Source organism: Rattus norvegicus, chromosome 1 (genome assembly GCF_021556685.1).
Source record: "Rattus norvegicus strain SHRSP/BbbUtx chromosome 1, alternate assembly SHRSP_T2T, whole genome shotgun sequence".
Lineage (NCBI taxonomy): Eukaryota > Metazoa > Chordata > Mammalia > Rodentia > Muridae > Rattus > Rattus norvegicus.
This window is the reverse complement of record NC_141534.1, coordinates 47,098,607-47,121,186: the sequence shown is the minus strand read 5'-3', so window position 1 is coordinate 47,121,186 and position 22,580 is coordinate 47,098,607. Positions and strand designations below refer to the sequence as shown.

Sequence of the window (22,580 nt, the reverse complement as noted above, 5' to 3'; positions counted from 1 at the left end):
CATAGAATCTTTGCTCCGTTGGACAGAAGTGCTGCCTCATGCTGCATTTACGGTAGTTGGGTTCTTCGCATGTACGCTGCTCCAAACATTATTACCCATTGTTTCACCCTGTGTCGCCCCTTTCCCGACTTCCTTTCCAGGGTGAAAAGTTGTAGTTTTTCTCCACTGGGAACTTCCAACACTGTGTTTGTTACATTCAGGTACTTTGAAAATAGGATATGACTTTATCATATAAAATGTTAACATGATGTAAGACATTTTTGCATGTTAGGAATATTTAATAAAAATGTCTGGTATGAAAGGAGACAGAAGCATCTCGGATCTTTACTGGAAGTCTAGGATGCTCAGCCAGCAGTAGGTATATGACGTTCGTATGCCAGGGCGTTTCCTGTGCTGTCTGTGGAGGTGGATTGCACTGTAAGCAGACATCCACACCTTCGGAGGCCAAAGAGAAGTGCATTTAGCATGATAGAAACATATGCATGTATATGAATATATACACATTATAAACACATAGGTATGTAACATGTGCATATAAATTATCATGTCTGGAATTTTTTAAACCTTTTATCTCCCTCCCTCTGCAAACAGTTTGGTTGATAAAGTCAATGCAGAGACTTATTACCAAGGACTGAAGATCCTCTTCAACAGGAAGACTTACGGGGGTTTCTTGTGGCGGCAATATTTCTACAAGCCCAGCAAGCTTATATTAAAATATTATATAACGCACATAACAGAAATGTTATATTTCCACTTCCAGAGAATCACAGCGACAGCCAGTAATTCGTACATGATTATGTTAAGCCCCATAATCCGTACTTCCTCTCTGGCGTCTCTGAGTTGTCTCTCGGTATTTTTACTTCCCCTGTTTAAAGTAACGCTGGCCACATGACTGCCCACGGCTCTGTTAGGTATCCATGTGAGGCTGCGTGGGATTGGGTACTGGCCAATTTCTCTTGATGGAGTGTCTAGAAAAGACTCCTGCTTTTCAAAATTGGGAACATCTCATCTTCAGTTCGTCTCATAGGTCAGAGTGGATAGTCGACTGTCTTCCCCAGAGGGCTCTTTGTAAAACCGACTTGCCTTTACCTTAGAGGCAGGAATCAAGACACTGCATTACTGAAGCTGGGGAGATGGTTCAGTCAGTAAAGTGCTTGCTTTGTGAGCAAGTCCGGGGACCTGAGTTCAGACTCCAGCACCCATAGAAAACACTGAACAGCCCAATGTGTACCTGTAATCCCAGCGTTCAGGGCATGAGACAGGTGGATTGCTCGAGCTTATTGGCTAGCAAGCCTACCTGAAGTCATGAGCTCCAGGTTTAGTGAAAGACCACCGGGTCTCAAAATAAATTAGATGGAGAGTCATCCAGGGATATACTCAATGTTGACACACAAACTTGCATATATACCACATATTAAAAACACACACACACACATGCACGTATACACATGTATACACACACGTATGAACACACATGTATATACACCAAATAATGCATATACGCATATACACACATGAACACCTACATATACCATATAACACACATACCATACAAACACATGCACATGAATATGTATGCATAATGCATCTCTCTCTCACACAGAGAGAGAGAGAGAGAGAGAGAGAGAGAGAGCACTAGCATCACCAGTTTCTATTTGGCTTGGCACCCAGAGTCGCCTCATTTGCTCATATTCCAGGACTCCTTGGTTCTGAGGAGGCCCATCTGAGAAGCCATAACTAAGTTTATGAAGGACTGAGGTGCTGGCCATCACTTTAAGCTTCTCCTTGCAGGCCTCTGCATAGAGCTAAGAGAAACTTGCCCAGGCTACACATATGGAAGAGAGGAAGGGAGGGTAGGGAGAGGACATGTGTAGGGAGAGGAATGGACCGCACCTCTCCCATGAATCTCCTCTTCTGCTTGACAAAGACAGGTGAGGACAGACATTCTAGGTAAACATACACTTTGCAAAGCCCAGTGACATAGTAGCGGATGGTTCGCTTTGTCCTATATGATAAGTGTGAGATCGTTGAAGGGTGTCTCTCTGGGTTTCTACCTCTGCCTCACCCCAATAGTGACTTTACCATTTACAAAGTGTACAGTTGCTGGCTGGCCCAGCTTCTGGACCTCGCCCTTCTGTCGGTTGTGAGGACTTGAGGAGTGATGGAGGGCTGCGATTTCCCACTTAGCTGTACAGCAGCTACCTGTGGCTGAATTAGGCAGACTTGCCAAACCACAGATTGTGTTTAGCAACAGCAGATAAATGGAATGCACAGGGTCAAAACAGTGCAGACCTACACATGCACAGCCCCTGTGCTGACTAAGGCACTTCCACGGCCAGACCCTCTCCCCCTCCCTGCTCCCTCATGCCCGGACCTAGGCACGCATGGCCCCTGTGATGACCTACACACCTACACACGCACGGCCCCTGCTTCAGATATTTATGGTCTGAAAAATATCAGAATGACATTGTTCTCCTCTCGCCTCAATCTTTTTTCTTTTCTCACATCAATATATTTTCTGTATAAAGATGCTGACATGGGAGAAATGTAGTTCTGATAGAATGTCCATATTCATTCAGTAGATGACTTTCACTCTCTATGATGTAAGCGATGGGGGGGGGGAGAAAGAAGAACTTGTCAGGGAAGACTCTCTCTCTCTCTCTCTCTCTGTGTGTGTGTGTGTGTGTGTGTGTGTGTGTGTGTGTGTGATATTAAGATAAGTCACTTTTTATGTTATCCTTCCCATTCTGTGATGTATCAGTCTGAAATCCTGGATGATGAAGATGAGGATGAGGATGATGAAGATGGTGATGGTGGCGGTGGTGGTGTTAACGATGATGATGATGATTTTCCCCATTTGTCTCAGAGCCCTCAACTAGTAAAGGGACTGGGATCCAACCTGGCCCTTGCTTCCTATCCTACTCTCCCACCATTCTCCTACTTATTTATCACCTTCTCTGGGCCTTGACCTGTTCTGTCATGGGCACAGAGTGGAGCACATGTCCCCTAGACATGCCAAGGTCCAGGCACATGTCTCACCCCAGCCCAAGGCTTGCCTCCCCTTCATTCTGAAGGATCCAGATGGGCATCAGCTTTTAATTTTTTTTTTTTTACAGAGAATGAAAGGTCCACCCTCAAAGAATACATTTCTTTCCATTTTGGGGGAGACACTGACATTCTTCTTTTTTTTATGGAATATTTATCTTACAGTCTGGTGCTGATTTCTCTAGTCAATGTTGCCTTCAAAGTTTTTCCCATGAGGCAGAGAAAATGAAAGAGATGGAGACAGGAGGAGAGGGAGAGGAAAAGAGGGGGAAGAGGGTAAAGGAAAGGGAGAGAAGGGGGAGAGGGGGAGGAAGAGGGAAAGGGAGAGAGAAAGGGAGGGGGGAAAGGAAGAGGGAGAGGGAAAGGGAGAGAGGGGGAAAGGGAGGAGGAAAGGGAGAGGGAAAGGGAGAGAGAAAGGGAGGGGGAAAGGAAGAGGGAGAGAGAAAGGGAGAGAGGGGGAAAGGGAGAGGGGGAGAAGAAAAGAGAGAGGGAGGGAGGAGGAAGGGTGGAGAAGAAAAGAGAGAGGGAGGGAGGAGGAAGGGTGGAGAAGAAAAGAGAGAGGGAGGGAGGAGGAAGGGTGGGGTGGGGAGGGGAGGAGGACGGGGAGAGGGAGACTGACTTTGCAGGATTGAGAAGATGAACACTACAAATAATTCTACAAATGTCCACCACCAACCATGCATTACCCTGGTGAGCACGCAAGCTGTTACATCTAGGACTGAGTTCTCAGGAGCATCTGGAAGAAAGACGAGTCTCATCTGTACTATGTGTGGTGATGTCAGTGCACACGTGTATCGAGCATGCCATTCCAGTCTCATTATCTGTTTCTCAATGCCAACCCTCAGCTCATGTATGCAACACGTGAGGAGGCTACACCTGCCATGTACTGGGCCTGCATTCTGTGCTGGGGACACAGAAAATCTGAACCTGACCTAAACAGCCTTGTGGCCTCCAGCCTTTAGATAGCATTAGAATTAATTTCTTCATACCTGCCCATCATTTCCATGTAGGAATATTGCTAAGACATGGTGCCTCTGGTTTTCACGCTAAAGAAGAGTACGATTCTGAAACACAGAGGAGAAGCCATTCAGAGGGGCACCGATGTGGTGTGTCTAACAAACATTCAAAGTTTCTGTATCTGGTAATTTGCAAATTACAAGTTACTCTGTAAGCTTATTAAAGTAGATGGTTAATTTTGATATCATATACCTGTTTTGTACACAAGTGCAGTGTCTACAAACACGTGGGTCATTTGCGGAAGTTCTTTTAGTAGGTAGCATGTTTGCGCTGTGGAGACCGGGGTAATATCTTTTCTGGTTCCTGTGTTTTACTGAGGGGAAATGAAGCAGGGTGAACAGGCTGGGTCACCCCTACCTCTGCTTCAGCCAGAGGGGTGTAATTGAGATCAGCTCAGGCCAAATGACCTCAGCACTGGCTTCAGCTATAAAGGGAAATTGCAGAGGAAAACTAGATCTTGGAAGAGGCTAGGCTGTCTCTGGAGAATTGGTGGAGCGCACAGCCTTGCTCTCTAGGAAGGCGTGCAGCAAGAAACCTGTTAGAGAGCCATTGCTTGAGAGATGGCATGCTGGCGACTTCCAGCAAGGCAAGACAGACAACTTTGACACCTTCAGAAACAAGCGACCCGTGGGCAGTGCTCGGACTCCACTGTAATGATCGCAAGCTATCGGGAGGGATTTTCACCACTGAAGAATTAGCTCTAAAAATATTTTAGAGAGAAAGACAGAATTAGTTACAATGCATTTATAAAAACCCAGGTACCCATTTCATCAATTCTAAGCCAAAATTGATTCTAAATGCCCTGCTACTTTCTATAGCACCAAGAAAGCAGTCATTGCTCATCGAACTATGATTTGATGCTGTCTCCTTCATCCAGAGTGTATTTTCTGCTTGTTTAAAGGACTCTGGGAACTTAGATACAGCTTTCTCTCTTTCGCTGTTCTTCTGCCTGCAAAGAATTTAAAGGAAACAAAAAGGCTGCAGTTGGTGAAAGCATCCTCCACTTCTCTGCACCTACAGCCAGTTCTCGTGTCTCCACTTTTATTCCTTGTCCACCGTGGCTATGATGTTGTATGTATTTGTGCTTTTAAAGACACCATGGAATCTATGGTTCCTCAGAATCTATGAGTAGCACAAAGCCTAGGGAACCCAGACCCTTCCCTGGCTGGAGCTGCGGAAGGAGGGAATGCACTGAACACCCTGTTGCTGCCTCCTGGCATCTGCTTCCCACAGCTGCGTGATTCTGAGTCTACAGCATCTCTATTTCTCCAGGAGTTTTCCTCTCTAGCTGCTGATACTGTTCATGCCTGGAAGAGACCCTACCCTGATCGACATGACTGACAGAGACAGTCAGAAGCCAGCAACTCTGACCCATCCTGATTTTGGATTTCAGATTTATAGAAAAAGAAAAAAAACCTGAAAGAAATGTGTGTCCTCTGGATGGACGGCAACATGTCCCAGGCCCTTTGGCTATTAGACTCGTTTAATTGCCAACAAACTAAGTCAGCCGCTTTGCTGTATTACCTTAAGTGTATTGGAGTTGGGTAGAGCACCTGCCTGCTGCCGTCTGGGGTCAGTGTCCTCTGTGCTGTGTTCTCAGGAGGCTGGCAATCTCTGAGATCTTAGTGGTGCTCCTTGCACAGGGAATTCTGTAGTGACAGAAGCCTGGCAGATGCTATGCAGTGCTTTCTGTCTTGGAGAACACAGTATCGGTGAACGTATTTAGTCCCCTGAAAAGTCCTACAGTGAAGAGTGAGCTTCAGATGTGTGCTTGCTGTTTCTTACCTCAGCTGCCAGTACTTACTTTTAACCCCTATTCTATGCTCATGCAACCATGGTATGTGTGTATATTGTACGTGTGTGTGTGTGTAGTCTGTGTGTGCTTGTATGTCTCTGTGTGTCTCTGTGAGTGTCTCTATGTGTGTCTCTGTATGTGTGTTGTCTATGTGTGTGTCTCTCTCTGTGTATTATCTGTGTGTTTCTGTTTGTCTATGTGTGTTGTCTGTGTGTTTCTGTCTCTGTGTGTATGTCTGTGTGAGCTTGTTGTATGCATGTGTCCTTGTGTATGTCTGTGTGTGTGTTATGTGTGTGCTGTATGTCTGTGTATGTCTGTGTATGTATCTGTATGTGTTGTCTCTCTGTGTGTCTGTGTTCATGTTTGTGTGTTTTTGTATGTGTGTATTTGTCTTTGTGTATGTCTGTGTATAAGTATCTCTGTGTGTTGTGGGTGTGTGTTGTATGTGTGTGTTGTCTGTGTATGTGTCTGTATGTGTGTTATAAGTGTGTGTGCTGTCTGTGTTTTTGTCTCTGTGTGTTGTCTCTGTTTCTGTGTGTGTCTCTGTGTAGTTCTTTGTGTTTGTTGTATGTGTGTGTCTTTGTATATGTCTGTATGTATGCATCTCTGTGAGTTGTAGGTGTGTGTTGTGTGTGTGTGTACCTGTGTGTATGTATCTGTATGTGTATGTGTCTGTGTCTCTGTGTATGTGTTTTCTAGCATGTTCTGGTGCTTGGTCCTAGAATCCCTGATGTTTGCCATCCAGCCAAGCTTCGTAGTTAAGCTCTGGGTCAATGAGAGCCTCCATCTCATAAAGCAAGGTAGATAGCATCTAAGAAACAATAATAGAGTCAGGGGCAGTTCTGGCTTAAATCTGAAATGTCCCTGTAGGCAGGCTCATACTTTGAATGCCTGCTGTTCCTTTGGTGGTTTTATTTTGGGAAGGTCTGAGAACACTGGGAGGCAGGGCTTACCTAGGTTGGCTCTTGAAGAAATAGCACCCAGACTTCTTCCCATGGCTGTTTCATGGTCTTTAGTGATGTGGATAACTCCAGTCTAGACTGCACTCCTACCTCCAGGATGATTTCAAATGCATGGAACCAAGCAGCTGTGGGCTGCATCTCCAAACCGTAAGGCAGACTCTTCCGATCTTTAGGTTTCTTCCATCACAAATTTTGGTCACAATAGTGAGAAAGAAGACCCTACCTTCTCCTTTATTTTTAAATTATCAGTGGTGGTCCTCAGGGAAGGGGTGTGTCCACAGAAAAGCTGACAAGCCCTGTGAGGTTTCCCCAGTTCTCAGGCAGCATTTATTAAACACCGTCCAAGCCTCTTTTCCCGGGCCAGTTTCTTCTGATGTTCCTGTCAGAGATGTTCCTGGGTCCATCTCAGCCTTATCAGGCTGGTTCCTCTGCTCGACAATGGAGGCTTCCGTTTGCATCAGTCCTCAGTGATAAGCTGCATGTTATCTGGAGCTAGGACTCATTGGGGACAGTTGTGTCAAATGAGTGACGAATTGCCACACACCCATGTGACACGTGTATTACTATCTTGAGGTGTTCAGAAATGGACTCAAATTGCTATATCTCCTTAGCTCACTGCTTCTAAGTTCACACTGTCTTAATGAATGAGCATCAAGTAGTTGTGGGTCCCACCAGGCATGAACCGTCCCTGCCCTGCTTGCCCACTGGCAGCCATCTCTAACATAAACTCATGAATCCCCAGGCTGGTCCCTCCCTTATTTGCCCTGTTCCACCTTAATTTGGATCGTCCAGCTTTCCGGCAGGAATACTGGCGTCCTTGAATGCTCCTCAGTGGTCCTCATCTCACACCCAGCCTTCATGCTTCTTCATCATCAAGCCAAGACATCCCACCTCTTAAACAAATCTCCCACTGAAGAAATAGGTTCAGCATAACCCTGCGGGAAACCTTTAAAGAAACAGGTTAGAAAAAATGTGTATATGTTTGATAGAATACTGTGCAACCTCTTAACAATTTGCCTTTAGTGTGTTATCTCATTACACTTCTATTGTATTACATATTAATTTATTTTGTGGGGGCACATATCTAGGTACATATATGGGTACAGGTATGTGTATGTGTGTGCATAGGTATTTGAAGATTGCTTGTGTTTCTCAGGAAGCTACCTGTCTTGTTTTGTTGAGACAGGGTCTCTCATTGGGCCCAAAGCTTTCTAAGAAGGCTGGGTTGACTGGGCATTGAACTCTATTGACTTCAGAAGAGTTGGGATTACAAGCTTGTGTCACTATACCTGGCTTTTTAAAGGTGGTTTCAGAGAATCAAACTTGGGTCTTCATGTTTATACGTATTTTCCTGACCCAGTTATTCTTGTACTTAATTAAAAAAATAATGGTTTATGGCATCTTTTAAATTAAAGAAATTGGATTACAAAGTTGTCTGCATTACGTAAAGTTCTTTAGGGAATACATATATATTTCATGTGTGTATTTATCCAAACAGTTCTGGGAAGGTCCAAAGTACCAAAGTTACTTATCTCTTTACACTGGGGGTTGAGGGATTTGTATTTCTTTCTTCTAATGAGCACAAATATATACTTTTCCAACTGAAAAAATAAGAATTATAACTGAAAAGCTTGAGTCCCAAGGTCATCTGTCCTGTGTGTTAGAATTCCAATATCGGATCCCAGGGAACTCACAGCCTGTTCATCTTATTCACACTCAGGAAGCCAACTGAGCTGTCCTGAAGTGATCTGCTTACCCCATGTCTGCTCCCTGTGGTGTCAACTCTTTGGACCAAAGACCACCCCTTATTCTTCTAACCATGTTTCCTCTGGTCTGGGCCCCAGTGAGTGCTCAGTAGTCTGTAATGATGACCAAAGCTGGGTTTTGTGTGTAGAAGATGGTTATTAAGGCCACCTCTTTGATGGTGTCTCTGCTGACACACATGTTTTGTATACTTGCAAACCTCCCGACATGGCCTGTTATAGGCATGGTGCCTACATGATCCCAGAGGTAGGTGTGCACGTTCCTGCCATCAGGGGGTGGAGGAAGACTTGAAGTTCAGTAAGTGGACTGAACAATGAGCATCTCACTAAGAACCCCAAACAGGTGACTCACTAAAGGGCCCCGGGATATTCGTCAACTGTCTGTTGAAGGGAAGACTGGGGATAGTGGAAGGTAGTCCCATATCCCAGCTGCAAAACTTTGGTCAGGGTTGGTTTAATAACAGAGTGTAACCAAAGGTTCTAGAGTTAGCCAGAAGTCATGCTTGCATGATCTCTCTCTCTCTCTCTCTCTCTCTCTCTCTCTCTCTCTCTCTATCTCTCTATCTCTCTATCTCTCTATCTCTATCTCTATCTCACACACACAAATATATATACAAATACACACACATAGATAACCATAGACAGAGATATACACACAGATACATACATGCAAATGGACATACAGACACACATAGAGACACAGATACCAGACATACAGACACCTACACACACACACACACACATACACACACACACACATCTGGACACACACACAGGCACACATACACACCACACAGACACACACACATACAGACACACACACACATAGATTTGTTAGAGTAGTTATTATATCTGGGTTTATTAGAGTTGTTTACAGGATATGATCCATATAGTCCAACAGTGGCTGCCTCTCATTGGAAAGGCCAAAGATTTGATACTTTCTTCGTCCATGAGACCTCCTGTCTCAGCAATCCCAATCTGGTGATAGAGTCCTGGGTAAGTTCTCAGATAGGCATACACACTCAGACACACACACACACACACACACACACACACACACACACACACACTCAGATATATACATATTCAGACATACACAGATACACACACTCAGAAATACACACTCTCATACACATGCACAAACATATACACACTCAGACACACACATACTCAGACACACTCAGACACACACATATTCAGACATACTCAGCTACACACATACAGACATACACACACTCTCAGACACATGCACACCCACACATATTTAGACATACTCAGATACACATACACTCAGACGTACACACATACATACACACTCACACATACACATTCAGACACACACATACTCAGACACACTCAGTGGTGTCAAGTTCAGGTTTCCAGCAGTGATGAGAAGGCAGCGTGCTGCTCTGAGGTTGGGCGCTAGCCTCAGTAGGCGGCACTGACCTGTCGCCAAGTTACCTTCCACTGTTTTTTCCAAATTACATTCTTGTTGCTCTTGCCTGAGAGTGAAAAGACAGATTCGTGGAATGTAGAGGGTATTTTAACTGGGGTTTTAAATCTTGCTTGTTTTACAGGGGACTGTGTCGAATCTGCACAGCCTGCCATATCACTGCACTCTCTTGCCCTTGGCTGATTTGTTCATGGTTTTAATTGTTAAAAAATATTTAGCTCAAAACTCCTGGTTCTTCCTACTCTTATGCACACCCACGTGAGGAGCTCCGTCAACGTGAATTATTGTATCCAGCAAGACTGGCCCTTGCTATAGAAGTTGGCAGTTTAGGGAGTAAGTTGGGTGCTAACAATGTCATTGAAAGTCACACAAATCAATTGGGCAAAATTATTTTCTGTGATTATCTTGTTTTTGCAGTTGTGTTTTTAATTTTGACAGTTTAAGTGTACGCAGGGTTCATGGCAGTTAAAGGCCAAGTGGAATGTGAGTCAGGTCACCGTTGAGATTTCCCACTGCTGGGCTAATGAGGCTCGCTTTAGATGCTTGGTGTCATTTCCTATCATTAACATTGAAGAGCAATACTTTAGGACAAAACAAATGAACAAAATATATGTTGGGCGCCTATGATATGCAGGGCCTGGATTGTGGAGCCCTTTCTTTCCTGAGTCCCTCTAATCAAGAACAAATGAGTAGTAATCAAAGAAGGATTTAGACCTTGTAGGAAAAGGGTCCACAAAGTGGCAGAAGATTAATTGTTAATAAATTATGCACGTGAAAAGTACTTGATTTTGGAGACAAAATTACAGGCTGTGGAAGGCCCTTTTATTCTATGGGGTATTAGTTGTTTTTTGTTTTTTGTGGGTTTTTTTTTTGTTGCTGTTGTTGTTTTAAAAAAAATTTGGAGGAATAGAAAAAGAAAATTCTAGAAGATTTGAGGAGTTGGCCGGAGAAAACAAAAGATACACTTAGCAATCAATGAGCATAGTTTTTTGGAAATCTATGAGTATAATTTGGTTTTGAAAGCTTGCTGGCTTTGTTTGTTTGTTTGTTTATATTGTGAGACAGGTTCTTAGGTAGTTCCCTCTGTAGCACTCTTCCTACCTCCGTGTCCATGGTGCCGGTATTGCAAGTGTACACCACCACATTCAGTTTATGTTGTCATTGGGGACAAAATCCAGGGATGCACGCATGTCAGGCAAGCAGGATGTCAACCAAGCTGTAGCCTCACCTCTGGAAAAGCATTTCTGGCAGAACCGTAGGAAACTTCTGGAGAGTTCCATTCCACTTAATAAGCATTCACTTTCACTGTTGTGTATCCTGTCGGTGCAAATATGAAAAGAGCAAGCCCCCTTCCTTCATCGTTATCTTCTGCGGCTCAGACATGCACATGTCTAATATCTAATACAACTGAGCTCTCTGCTTACACCACTGAAGTAAATCAGTCAGCTAGCTATACCTGAAGGTTCTAGAAAGACTCCATTTCCATTTCATTCCGCTTAGGGACAGAACTCAGGTCCTTGCAGTTGTAAGTAAGCTCTTGGTTTTGATCCCAATTGGCCAGGGAGCCCTCTTCCTCCCAGTAGACCCAATCTGGCTCTGGACACACAGTGCCCTCCATATCAGCCACAGAGAACCTTCGTCAGCTTGTACATCTCTTACCTTGTCTCCTGGCAACAGCTGTGAAAGCTTCCCTGATTTTAAAGGTGGTATGTGATTAACTGGGACCTCTCACATAGGCTTTCTTTTGATTAATTTAGGGTCAACTGATTAGCGACCTTAATTACGTCTGGGAGACCTTTTCTGCCTTGCAGTAAATAGCAAGTATCCTGGATGTGACCGGGGAGGCTGTAATAATGGCAATCAGTCAGCGCTGTTCCTGCTATGTCAAACCTACAGAATAGTGCTACAATGTCCCCTCCTGTCACCTCAGACCTCACACCTTGGGAAACATGTGGTGGAATTTAGCACTTTTGACAACTCGCCTTTATTTTCAATCAAATGTTCCTTTTTATTTCTTTTTGGAAGAAAAAATGAACCTTTAAAGAAAGGGCTTGGATGGTCTTCCATTCATCTTTCAAGGTTATCAGCATGTAAAAGTCTCCTTATGCCCCCGACATCTCTTGACCTAGATGGGATAAGGGAACAAACTTGAAAGGGAGAGCAAAATTCCACCAAGGGTGTGAATGCTAGTCAGAAAACCTTCTCTTCTTTGTGCTAGCCCTGGTCTCTCCATGCTTACCAGGCTTTACCAAGAGTCGTGGTATTCCACAGAAAGGGCCAGACCCCATTTCAAGGCCGGCTCAGTAGAGCCGGTGTCAGAATTTAAGGAAGAATGTTAAAGAAGAAAAACATTAACTCTGCTTATAACTAAAATTGACCACACTAGTGGTATTCTCTGGTTCAACACGGGCACAACATGTTGAATCATTCAGGGAGAGAAATAGCTTTTTATTTATGACTCTCTCAGTGAGACATTCCATTCACGCTGAAACTTGACAGCCATCTGAGTGGGCAGCAGCAAGGGGGGAGGCTGAGTGTATAGCACAGCATAATAAGAAAATCTCCTTTTCTTTCTTGGACAGTGTTATTGGACTCATTTGTCCAGGCAGGGAAGCCGGTTCCTTGCCAGCAGAAAAAGCACCGCCAGTCAACACATTCCCAGCACCCTTACCGGCATCCACAGAGCACTGAGTGAAGAGTTTCTGGTTTCAAAATGGTCCAGTTCTCGTTAGACCATGAAAGCCAGCCCTTGTCTTTTCTGAGGATTCTTCACTTTATTTCAATAGAACGTTAAGACTTTACTCATAATCTGTGAATCCTGTGCTCGTGGATAAATGCAAATATTGCCATCACCTTCTACTGACAGAAGACTCCGGTGTTACCATGGAGAACAGTGTTAATCCTTTTGTAATTAGAGCTTTATTTCAGTCTTCGTCGGGCAAGGATGGAGTCGGATTTTGGTAAATTAACTTTGAAATCCTTTCCTTAACCCTCACTTTTCTTTTACCTTAAAAAGTAACCACTGCATAGATAACCGTGTCCTTTTTCTTTTTACCAGTAATAGAAGACCCGGTTTATGTGCTGAGATGGATCCAAGCCAGACAGAGAGTGATCGTGAGGACCGAAAAGTGACTTTGAGGACCAGGTAGGTGGTCCTGACTATGCCAGTGAAGGAGACAGAAAGTCTTCAGCAGAGGATGCGCCATGATCATACCGTAAAGAGTAACTATTGCTTTTATAATGTACACAGATTATATTGATATCCCCAGCAATAACGGGGAAGAATATTTCTTCTGTATCCCATGACATCTTTCACACAAATGGAAAGTCAATGTAATAAGTTCTAACAAGAAGTGAGTGTGCCAGTGAGTGTGTGTGTCAGTGAGTGTGAACTCGTGAACATCTACCCTGTCAAGGATGGTGTCACAGAAGAAAGAAATCAACAACAAAAGAAATTTTCTCTCTTGGGTGCAGCGTGCAGTTGGAATGCTTTGTTCCATGTGTGTTACGTCAGTTCAGAGGTAAGAGGCAGGTACAGGGTGCAGAGGGAACCTGGGTCAAATTCACTGACGGCAGACCTCAGCACACACAGTCTAGGGAAGTGGGGGCCTGAGGAAGGCAGAGGACTGTCAAGAGCAAAACAAAGTAACAACATTGTTACAGTTGACAGCCTAATACAGGCACAAAGACAAAGCAGTGAGAGGTGGGGGTCTGGGGTAGTGTTTACACTGAGGAACCATTGAACCGCTTTGCCTTTCAGTTCCTGATACATGAAAACCAGTAGTTAAGAGTTGTAAGAACGGATTGAAGGACTGGGAAGATATAGACTGTTTTACGATGTAAAAATAGCTATCAAGGGTAGGGATGTCACTCAGTTTGCAAGGTGCTTGCCTAGCACGCACGAAGTCTTGGGTTCAAGTACTACATAAAGCAGAGTGTGGTGGTTTCTGGGGGTATTCTCAGCGTCTGAGGGCGGAGCAGAAGGATAAGAAGTTCAGGGTTGTGGTGGTTTGGGTGAGAAATGTCTTCCATTTGCTCGGGCATGTAGACACTTAGTCCTTGGTTGGTTGAGCTATTTGGGGAGTCTTTAGAAGGCTTGGCTTTCTGCCAAGAGGCGTGGCCTTGAGGCGTGGCCTTGCTGCGGGGGGTGTGGTCTTGCTGCAGGGAGGCTTGGTCTTGCTGCAGGGAGGCTTGGTGCTGGAGCAACTTTTGAGAGCCTCGCCCTGCCTTACTTCCAGTTTGCTGTCTCTGCTTCAAGCTCACAGTTGAGATACCAGCTCTTTGCTTCCTGCCCTGCTGTCCATACCTGATGATTTCTGCCATGCTAGACTATTTCTGTAACCACAAGCCCAAACAAACTCTCCCTTCTATAAGTTGTTTTGGTCACAGAGCTTTATCACTGCAACAGACACTTAACCAATAGAGAAGCATCAGGAACAGGAGGGGAGGCTGCTCTCCATGAGGCCCTGTGTCAATACAGAAGAAAACAAGAACAAACCCTCATTGAAGTGATCAGCCCAAAGGTTAATTTAAAAGGCAATAAAAGTCATGGACCTGGAGAGATGGCTCAGAGGTTAAGAGCACTGGCTACTCTTCCAGAGGTCCTCAATTCAATTCCCAGCAACCACATTAGTGGCTTGTAGCCATCTGTAATGGGATCTGATGCCCTCTTCTGGTGTGCAGTTCTTGCTTTTACGAGGCCTGGTGCTACTCCACATACCATACAATTATTGAAAACAATCGGCATGTCTTATCTCATACGTGGGAACATTCAACATTATTTTCACTAAAGATGCCTCCCCTTTATTAATTATGCTAATACATGATAACGGGTACCAACATGTTTGAGTAAATAATCAGCAGCTTTTCTGGAATAAGAAGGTGTAAAGTTTTCTATAACAAAACGTGAAGAGAGGCGAGAGTAATATTACACACTAATGTTTATAAGGCTCGTGTGAATCTGTATTAGGTCTGTTTGTTGATGGTTTTAGAGTAGTCTCAGCAGACAATCAACAAATCCATGCAGAGCCCAGTCATAGGCTGGAGTCTCTGAATCTCAGGAGTGGCTGATCTTATACAATGTAAAGCATCATAGAAGATTCTATACAGACTCAGAACAGAACCACAGCTCTTTGATGTAACAGATGGATTACTTAGACCCTGCTGTTTCCTGGTTTGCACTCTCTTTGGTAAAATGGGCACGGCATCACCTGTTACCTAGAGGCTGCTGCTCAGTCTGCAAAACACCCAGTACAACCCCTAGAAGTGGAACAACATGGATTATAATAACTGTGACTATTATTTTGAGATATATGTGCAAGAAGATACCAGCCATGAGGAATACAAAGCAGGGGTACAAACAATAATTGCACATCTGATTCAGAGTGGGGAGGGCTACGAGTGGTGTGCTCAAACGTGTCTTTCTGAATCCAACAAGGTTTCAATTAGTGATTTTTCTCTGAGCGGTCTCCAGCAAAGTTTAGATATCTGCCAGGAGCAAGCCTGACAGGGTTCCAGAGTCAAATCACTGTAGGCGCCACTGGCTAGAAGATTCAACAGATTCTCTCACTCTGAGAAGTCTCGAGACCTTTTGGTGACACCTCCTAACTGTCCCCAAGGATGGCTCAGCATGCACCGTGTGCTAAGCATACTTGCTCTCCAGCTGTGGGAATGGCCCTCCTCTAGCTGAGGCTAGGGCTCACTCAAGCTGAGGGAGTCAGGTCTTTGCTTTGCAGGGTGAGCAGCTCGGCTTAAGTGAACTCTGATAGGTAAAAGCTGGTGACTGTGAGAAGCTTGGGAGGAGCAGTGTGCCATCAGGGGTCAGATGAAGAGGTAGACCGAGGACCACTGGGAAGACAGGGCTGGTCTATGTAAATAGTGAAACGAGTGACGATATTGTTCTGAAATGGAAGCTTCTAATTTCTTTGGAAAGTTAGTTATGTCCAATGATAGTTTATTGGGGCACACAGGCGAGAGGATCTCTTGCTAAAGCAGACATGTGAAAAGATAAACACCAGTGGGGCTGGAGAGATGGCTCAGAGGTGAAGAGCACTGTCTGCTCCTCCTGAGGTCCTGAGTTCAAGTCCCAGCGACCACATGGTGACTCACAACCATCTGTAATCAGATCTGGTGCCCTCTTCTGGCCTGGAGGCACACATGCAGGCAGAAAGCTGTACGATGTATACATAATAAATAAATATTAAAAAAGAAGACACCGGTGAAAGGATGTTTTCCTATAACAAACATGTGAAAGGACCTGTGACGAAGGAGTTTAACCCCACAGACAGTGGGAGGCAAGCATTGAACATTGGTTTGGTTTGCTCCGCATAGATATTCTTCACTAAGGACATGTATGAAATGGTTTGCCTGACATAGGATTGTTGATCTCCACTAGTGGTGACACCAGAGAGAAACTGGACAAAGAACTTCCCGTGAGGTTCCTGTGGCAGCTTACTGCTTCCTTGGTCTTGCCTCAAGCCAGTTAGCGAGCCTATTGGTTTCTTCAGGATTGAGCTGCATTGCTGGTTCCTACCGGCTGTCTGCCTGCAGAAAGGACAGGATTGTAGCTCCTGTTCTGGGTGTGGTATCTTCCTGCTTAGAGGACTGGTCTGCAGCTGCTGAATTGTATTTGGTGTTTGCTATGGGACTGAACTGCTGAGAAAGAAGATGGAGCTCGCCCCTGAAGAGCTATTGCTGAGCTTGTCCACTTCCCCCATATCCTGCTAACCTTGTTCTTCTACTACCTCTGCTGGGTGGTGGGCTAGAGAGGTGAACTCTTATTTAAAGTAAGTTGCAAAAAATGTTCTGCCTACAGTGTTTCATTGTGGCTCTGTATTTAAATAGCATGAAAACAGAACTACCTGTGCTAAAACTGAGGATAGGAAAACTTCCTGTCGGTCTAAACACTGGATGAGCAGGCACCTTCTCAACACCTTTTCCAGCGAAGCCATTCCCAGATCTACACGAGCTTCCCCCTGATGACAGTGTTCTGTACTGTACCCTGGGTTCCTCACCGCCACGTGTTTCAGGAACCCAGCATCTGTTCCAGGTCTCCAAGGCAACACCTTCATTAACTGACAGATAACTCCTTCTAACATTTCCTTTGTTACATCTGCCTTTTGCTTCAAAACCATTCCTTACAGGACAGGCTAGTAGGCTAGGCATGAGGCTCAGGGCCAGAGCTTGCCTAGTACAAGCTTGGTCCTAGGTGTCTTCCCCAGAACTGAAGCCAAAAATCTGGAAAGTGCGGGGGCACATGCTGATGCTTGCCTCTTGGTGCAGCTTTTCTCATGAAGCACTGGCAGGAAACCACAGCCTGTCACAGTGCGTGTCTGCGTGTCTGCCAACTAAGACGCTTCTCTAGAGAGACTGAGAGCTGACCGAGCTGGTACACAGCCCTCTACCTTTCAGGATCCTTCCCGTTTGAGTTATCAAAGAAGCAGAATGTTGTGGCATACATGACAGTTAAAAAGAATGTGTGTGTGTGTGTGTGTGTGTGTGTGTGTGTGTGTGTGTGTGTGGTGTATGTGTGTGTGTAAGTATGTGGTGTATGTAGGGTGTATATGTGTGTGTGTAAGTATGTAGTGTGTGTGTGTAAGTATGTGGTGTGTGTAAGTATGTGGTATGTGTGTGTGGTGTGTATGTGTGTGTAAGTATGTGGTGTGTGTATGGTGTATATGTATGTGTGTAAGTATGTAGTGTGTGTGTGTGTGTGTATGTGTGTGTGTTTACATGAATCTGAGTATTTGCCTGCACATGGTTACACATGCATGAAGAGGTGAGCTTAATGTCAGGTGATTCGATTACTCTCCCTGGTCTACCACCTTTATTTACTTTTATGAAATAGAGTCTCTTTGACTGAAGATCACAGATAGGCTACTGTGACCGACCAGATAGTACCAGTGATTCTCCTATATCAAACCCTGCAGGACTGGGATTATAGGCGTGGGGATAAAGTATGATGTGGGGGGGGGGGAGAGAGAGAGAGAGAGAGAGAGAGAGAGAGAGAGAGAACAAACAAGACAGAATGAGAGAGAAGACAAAAGAAACAAGTACACACACACACACACACACACACACACACACACACGAGCACGCACACACAGAGATGGATGGGGCCTTTTAGAAGCAGCACTTGATGTCCTTAGTGGGTGCTGATGTAAACAGCTGCCACTAGGTTCCTGAGGGCAGGCTAGTGAAAATGCCAGATTGCTAACAATGGCTGTGAGCCCAGCTATTTTAAGTGGGTGTTGGAAATCTGAATTCAGATCCTCAAGGTTGTGTGGCAAACTCTTTATGGACTGAACCATCTCCCAAACCCTGCTTTCGTCCTCCCTCCTCCCTTCCCTTTCTCTTTTCCCTGGCTTTCTCCCCTCCCCAGGTTCATAGACCTCTGTGTTGAGCAATGGTTGGCCACACATGTTCCTTCTCTTTCCATCATGGCCTTGACCTGGACTCAGATAGTCCTCCTCCAGCAGAGGATTGCCTGTCGGGTTTGCTGTTTGATCACAGGCTGCTGTTTGGTAATTGCATGTATGAGTTGCTGTTCTAAACGGTATGCAGAGAACACTTTGTATCTCCCCGTTTAACAAATGAGGGTGAAATAAAGGAGCCGCGATGAGCAGAGACGTTAAACGGAAGAAAACCAAAAACCCGATCCCAACCAACCACAAAGTCCATCCGCCTCACAGCCAACAGCTGCCCCATAAATGTCACGTGCACTTAAAGCAGCCGTGGTCAGTGACAACAGGGTGGGAGGCAGCTCAGGTCACAAATCCAGAGCAGGAAATGTATTTTCATCTCGTTATTTATGACCGAGCCTTAAAGGAAAACAGATGGCGCTGTTCTTAGAGCTGTTTTGCTCTTGTTTCAAATGGCTAATTCAAATCAAACACGGCATTCTATTCTTAGTCAAGGCAGCTGCTGCATTGTCTGAGCTGGGCTGTTTTTACCAACACAGCTCCCCCCAACCCCCCTCCCCGTTCCCCCGGCCCCCAACAGAATGGCCAGAGAAGACCAAGGCAACTTAGTTCAGGCTGTCACCATTGCTCAGGCTCAACAGCCCTGAGGGAACCGCCCCTGTCTGCAGCAGCCAGGCCGTGTCACCTGGTTCAGCCTGCGGCTGCAATGTGGGGTCCCCTGACTCCCACTACTTTACCTCTTGCATTTGATCTTGTCAATGGGCTAAGTTTCCCTTTGAAAGCTAGGATCTATTCCAACTTTAGAGTGACCTCTCAGGGACTCTTTGGGGGGCAGGGAAGATCCTGCAGCTGGGAAAGGAAGTCAAAGCCTTCAGACCGGGCGGAATGTGGATGCTCCTCCCACCCAAAGCAGATAGCCTAGCGGTTTAAGAGCTCTCTGTCTCTAGCTGGGTGGCCATGTCTTCCTGCAGATTTGCTTTAGTCTCAGGGTCTAGCTCCTGACAGCTTCACTGACAAGAAAGACTTAACCCTTTAGATAATATCAAAATTCATTCATAATAAAATACATAGACTCAATTAAAAATATTTCCTTTTTTTTTTTTTTTACGTCTTCATTCTGTCAGGAATCCTTGTGTTTGTTCCACCCCCGGCTCCCCTCTGACCTACCAGAAGACACGAGTTCATCAATCTTATTGTTAAGAATGACAGGTGTGTGCCTTTTCCTTTCTTGTTGCTTGGTACTGGGGATCAAATCCAGGGCCTTGCCAGTGGTTGGCCAGTACTGTACCAGTGAGCCTATATTTCTAAGAATGATGCCTGCGTTTCTGTTTGAATTTAACTGTACTCTTCTCCAATGATAGTTGAGGAATTAGCCTGTCTACAATTCCCTCTTGGGAACCCACTCTCTGCACTGAATTGTAGCATGTTCTTGGTGAATTATCTGACAACTTTTACATTATTATGAATAGGTAAGTGCTTTATATTTGTAAACTATGTGGCACATTGTTATTAGATTTTCTCTCTCAAAATTTTTCCTGGAATTAGTAATTATATTATTTTTCATTTGCTTATTTTTATGTATTTCTTTAAATGTGTCTGTTACAGAATTAAAAGTTTCTAACTGCTCCTCTATAAACCTTTAAAACCCCCACAGGGATCTTGAATTTTCTTTTTTTTTTTCACTTCTCTTCCTAAATTCATCTTTCTCCCCTATCTCTTTCTACTCTGATCTGTGAGATACTTCTTTTGATCAAGGCTTAATCTAGAATTTTTCTATTACTTCTCCCTTATATCAGTTCACTCAACAAGGCTCCACATCTTCTGATAGTATCTTCAACACAAATGTATTAGAAACAACATTTTTTTTATTCCTTCTGCACTGGTGACTGTTTTTATGATACTCTAATGAAATATATGAGGCTGGGTATTGCATAGAGAAAAGAGATTTATTCACTTCATAGTCTTAGAGGCTACAAGTACAAACAGCAGCACACTGCCTTTATCCTTCATCACAATGGCAGACACGTGTGTGAGAGAGGGATCATGTGACACAAGAGGAAGACAGGAGTGAGTCAGTGATGACCTTCCATTGGCCTCTACCTGGTACAGGTCTCTAAATCTCTTGCCAAGCTTGGGAGACCAAACTGCCAACCATGAGCCTATAGGTGCACACTCAAGCCACAGCACCTGGCCTTCTTCAGTGATTCGAATTCTACTTTCCTTACACCATCACCGTTGTTATTGCAGCGGCAAGAAACCAAGACTGGGAAACTTGAAGACATGCCGGGGGAGACTCTTCCACAGGAAATGCAGCCCTACATGTAAAGCGAAGCTACAAAACTCCCGGGAACAAATCAAAAGAGGAAGAAATCGCTGTGATCTTGGGTTGGTCCAAGATTTCTTAGATCTTTCACCAGAGGCAGGCTTCATTGCCCAACAGACTCCTAAGCGAAATTGACCAGTTTGGGTTTTCATTACCAGCATGAAATGAAACCATACAGCTTAGAAGGAAATGTTTACAAAATACTCATGTGATAAAGAGCCCAAACAAGCTGCACAAAGAACCCTCAGAAACACACCACTGAGAAAACAATCCAATTAAAAAAAATGGGGTCGTAGATATCGTTACCAAGGAGAGAAACCATCCAGCTTTCTTTGTTCTTCATTGACTTAAAGACCCCAACTCTGGAGGTCATACACCTGGATAATGCATTATTAGTGTTCTCGGACATTGCTGAAGATAACTCCTTTGATGCGTGGATTATGATGCCAACAGTTGCCTAGGTTACTTTTCAGAGAGAGAAAGAGAGAACTGTGCTTACAAATTACTCTTCTTGGGCTACCGGAAAAAGCCCTCCCTCCCCACAGTACTTTTCTCATAGATGTTGATCTTTGTGAAGGACGTGCTTCCTGACCTGGGTTGGATAGCCATATGAATAAGTAATTTACTAAAGAAGACACGTAAATGGCGAATAAAGACGGGAAGTAAACGCTCATTGTTGTAGTCACCAACAAGATGCAAGAAAAGCTGCAGGGGGAGGATGCTTCCTGTCAGTTAATGAAAAATAGATTGACCATATCAACTAAAACTAGAGGAATGGCGGTCTCTGTTCGCTGCTGTTGGCAAAGTAAGATGTTACAACTTCAGAAAGCTTTCTTGCTGTTTGCTACAAGGTTAAACCCACTGAGATTGCGCAGTGGCTGGTACTTACTGCTCAAGCATGAAGACCTACATTCAGACCCCAGGACCCAATTAAAAGTCAGTTGTGGCAACAGATGCCTGTAACCTGGGTGCTAGTAGAGGAGGGAAGAGACAGGGAGATCCCTTCTGATGGCTCGCTGGTAAGCCAGCCTAGCTGCAAGGGAAACGGGGAGTTCCTGACAAGATCCAAAAGCAATCAAGAGGGAGATTCCAATGTCAGGCCTTGGTCTACAAATGTACCCAACATGCACGCATACATGCTTACGTCATCACACCCAGATAAAAGCTCAACACTCAACCATCCAGCTGACAAGAAGAAATACATCCGTGCAAAGGTCGGAACTAGAGGGTTCTGAGCACCCATTTTGTCCTGATCAAATCCTCAGAACAACTCTAATGTCTCTGGGGGTACCAATAAGCAGAATACTCTTATGAACAAAAAAGAAAGAAAGAAATTTGCAAATCAGCATGCTGAGTGAAAGAAACCATACTACATAAGCCCATTTGTAGATAATTCTAGAGAGGGAGAACCAAATTCATTTTGGCTGAAAGCCTGTAGCCATGGCAACAATTAATCCAAGGGGGTGGGGATTATGAAGAAATATCTCTGTGAGGTAGTGACAATCTATAGATGTAGATATTTGATTTCATATTTATATTTATCATATTTTATTCTTAATGTACAGTTTTGATGTCAATGCTATCTCAACAACCTTTTTTTTTAAGAAGGCCAAACAGCATGCTGTATCCTAGTGAGCAAAACTAGCGTTCTTAACGTCACTAATAGAGAATTGAAGACAGAGAATAATGATAATGATATAAGCCTCCACTGAACCCATCCTGGGTGCTCAGCCCTTTAAAGTCAACCTTATCCTCGTACTTTGTCACAGAAGAATGGACTTCACATTCCTTAGTAAGCTCTG

The 22,580-nt window shown here is 44.4% G+C and overlaps 1 long non-coding RNA gene across 3 annotated transcripts in view; it reads left to right on the top strand.

Annotated features, from left to right (window-relative positions):
* Positions 1–22,580, top strand: part of LOC102548198 (uncharacterized) — a 45,471-nt gene that overhangs the window by 10,727 nt on the left and 12,164 nt on the right. Inside the window, exons 2-5 of one of the 3 annotated variants that reach the window (XR_015645300.1) lie at positions 12,618–12,995; positions 13,094–13,180; positions 19,580–19,664; positions 20,703–22,091. This is a non-coding gene — a long non-coding RNA (uncharacterized LOC102548198). Of the gene's footprint in view, positions 1–12,617; positions 12,996–13,093; positions 13,181–19,579; positions 19,665–20,702; positions 22,092–22,580 lie in introns of those variants that run through there. The other 2 variants (XR_015645320.1, XR_015645309.1) reach the window with 2 other exon arrangements.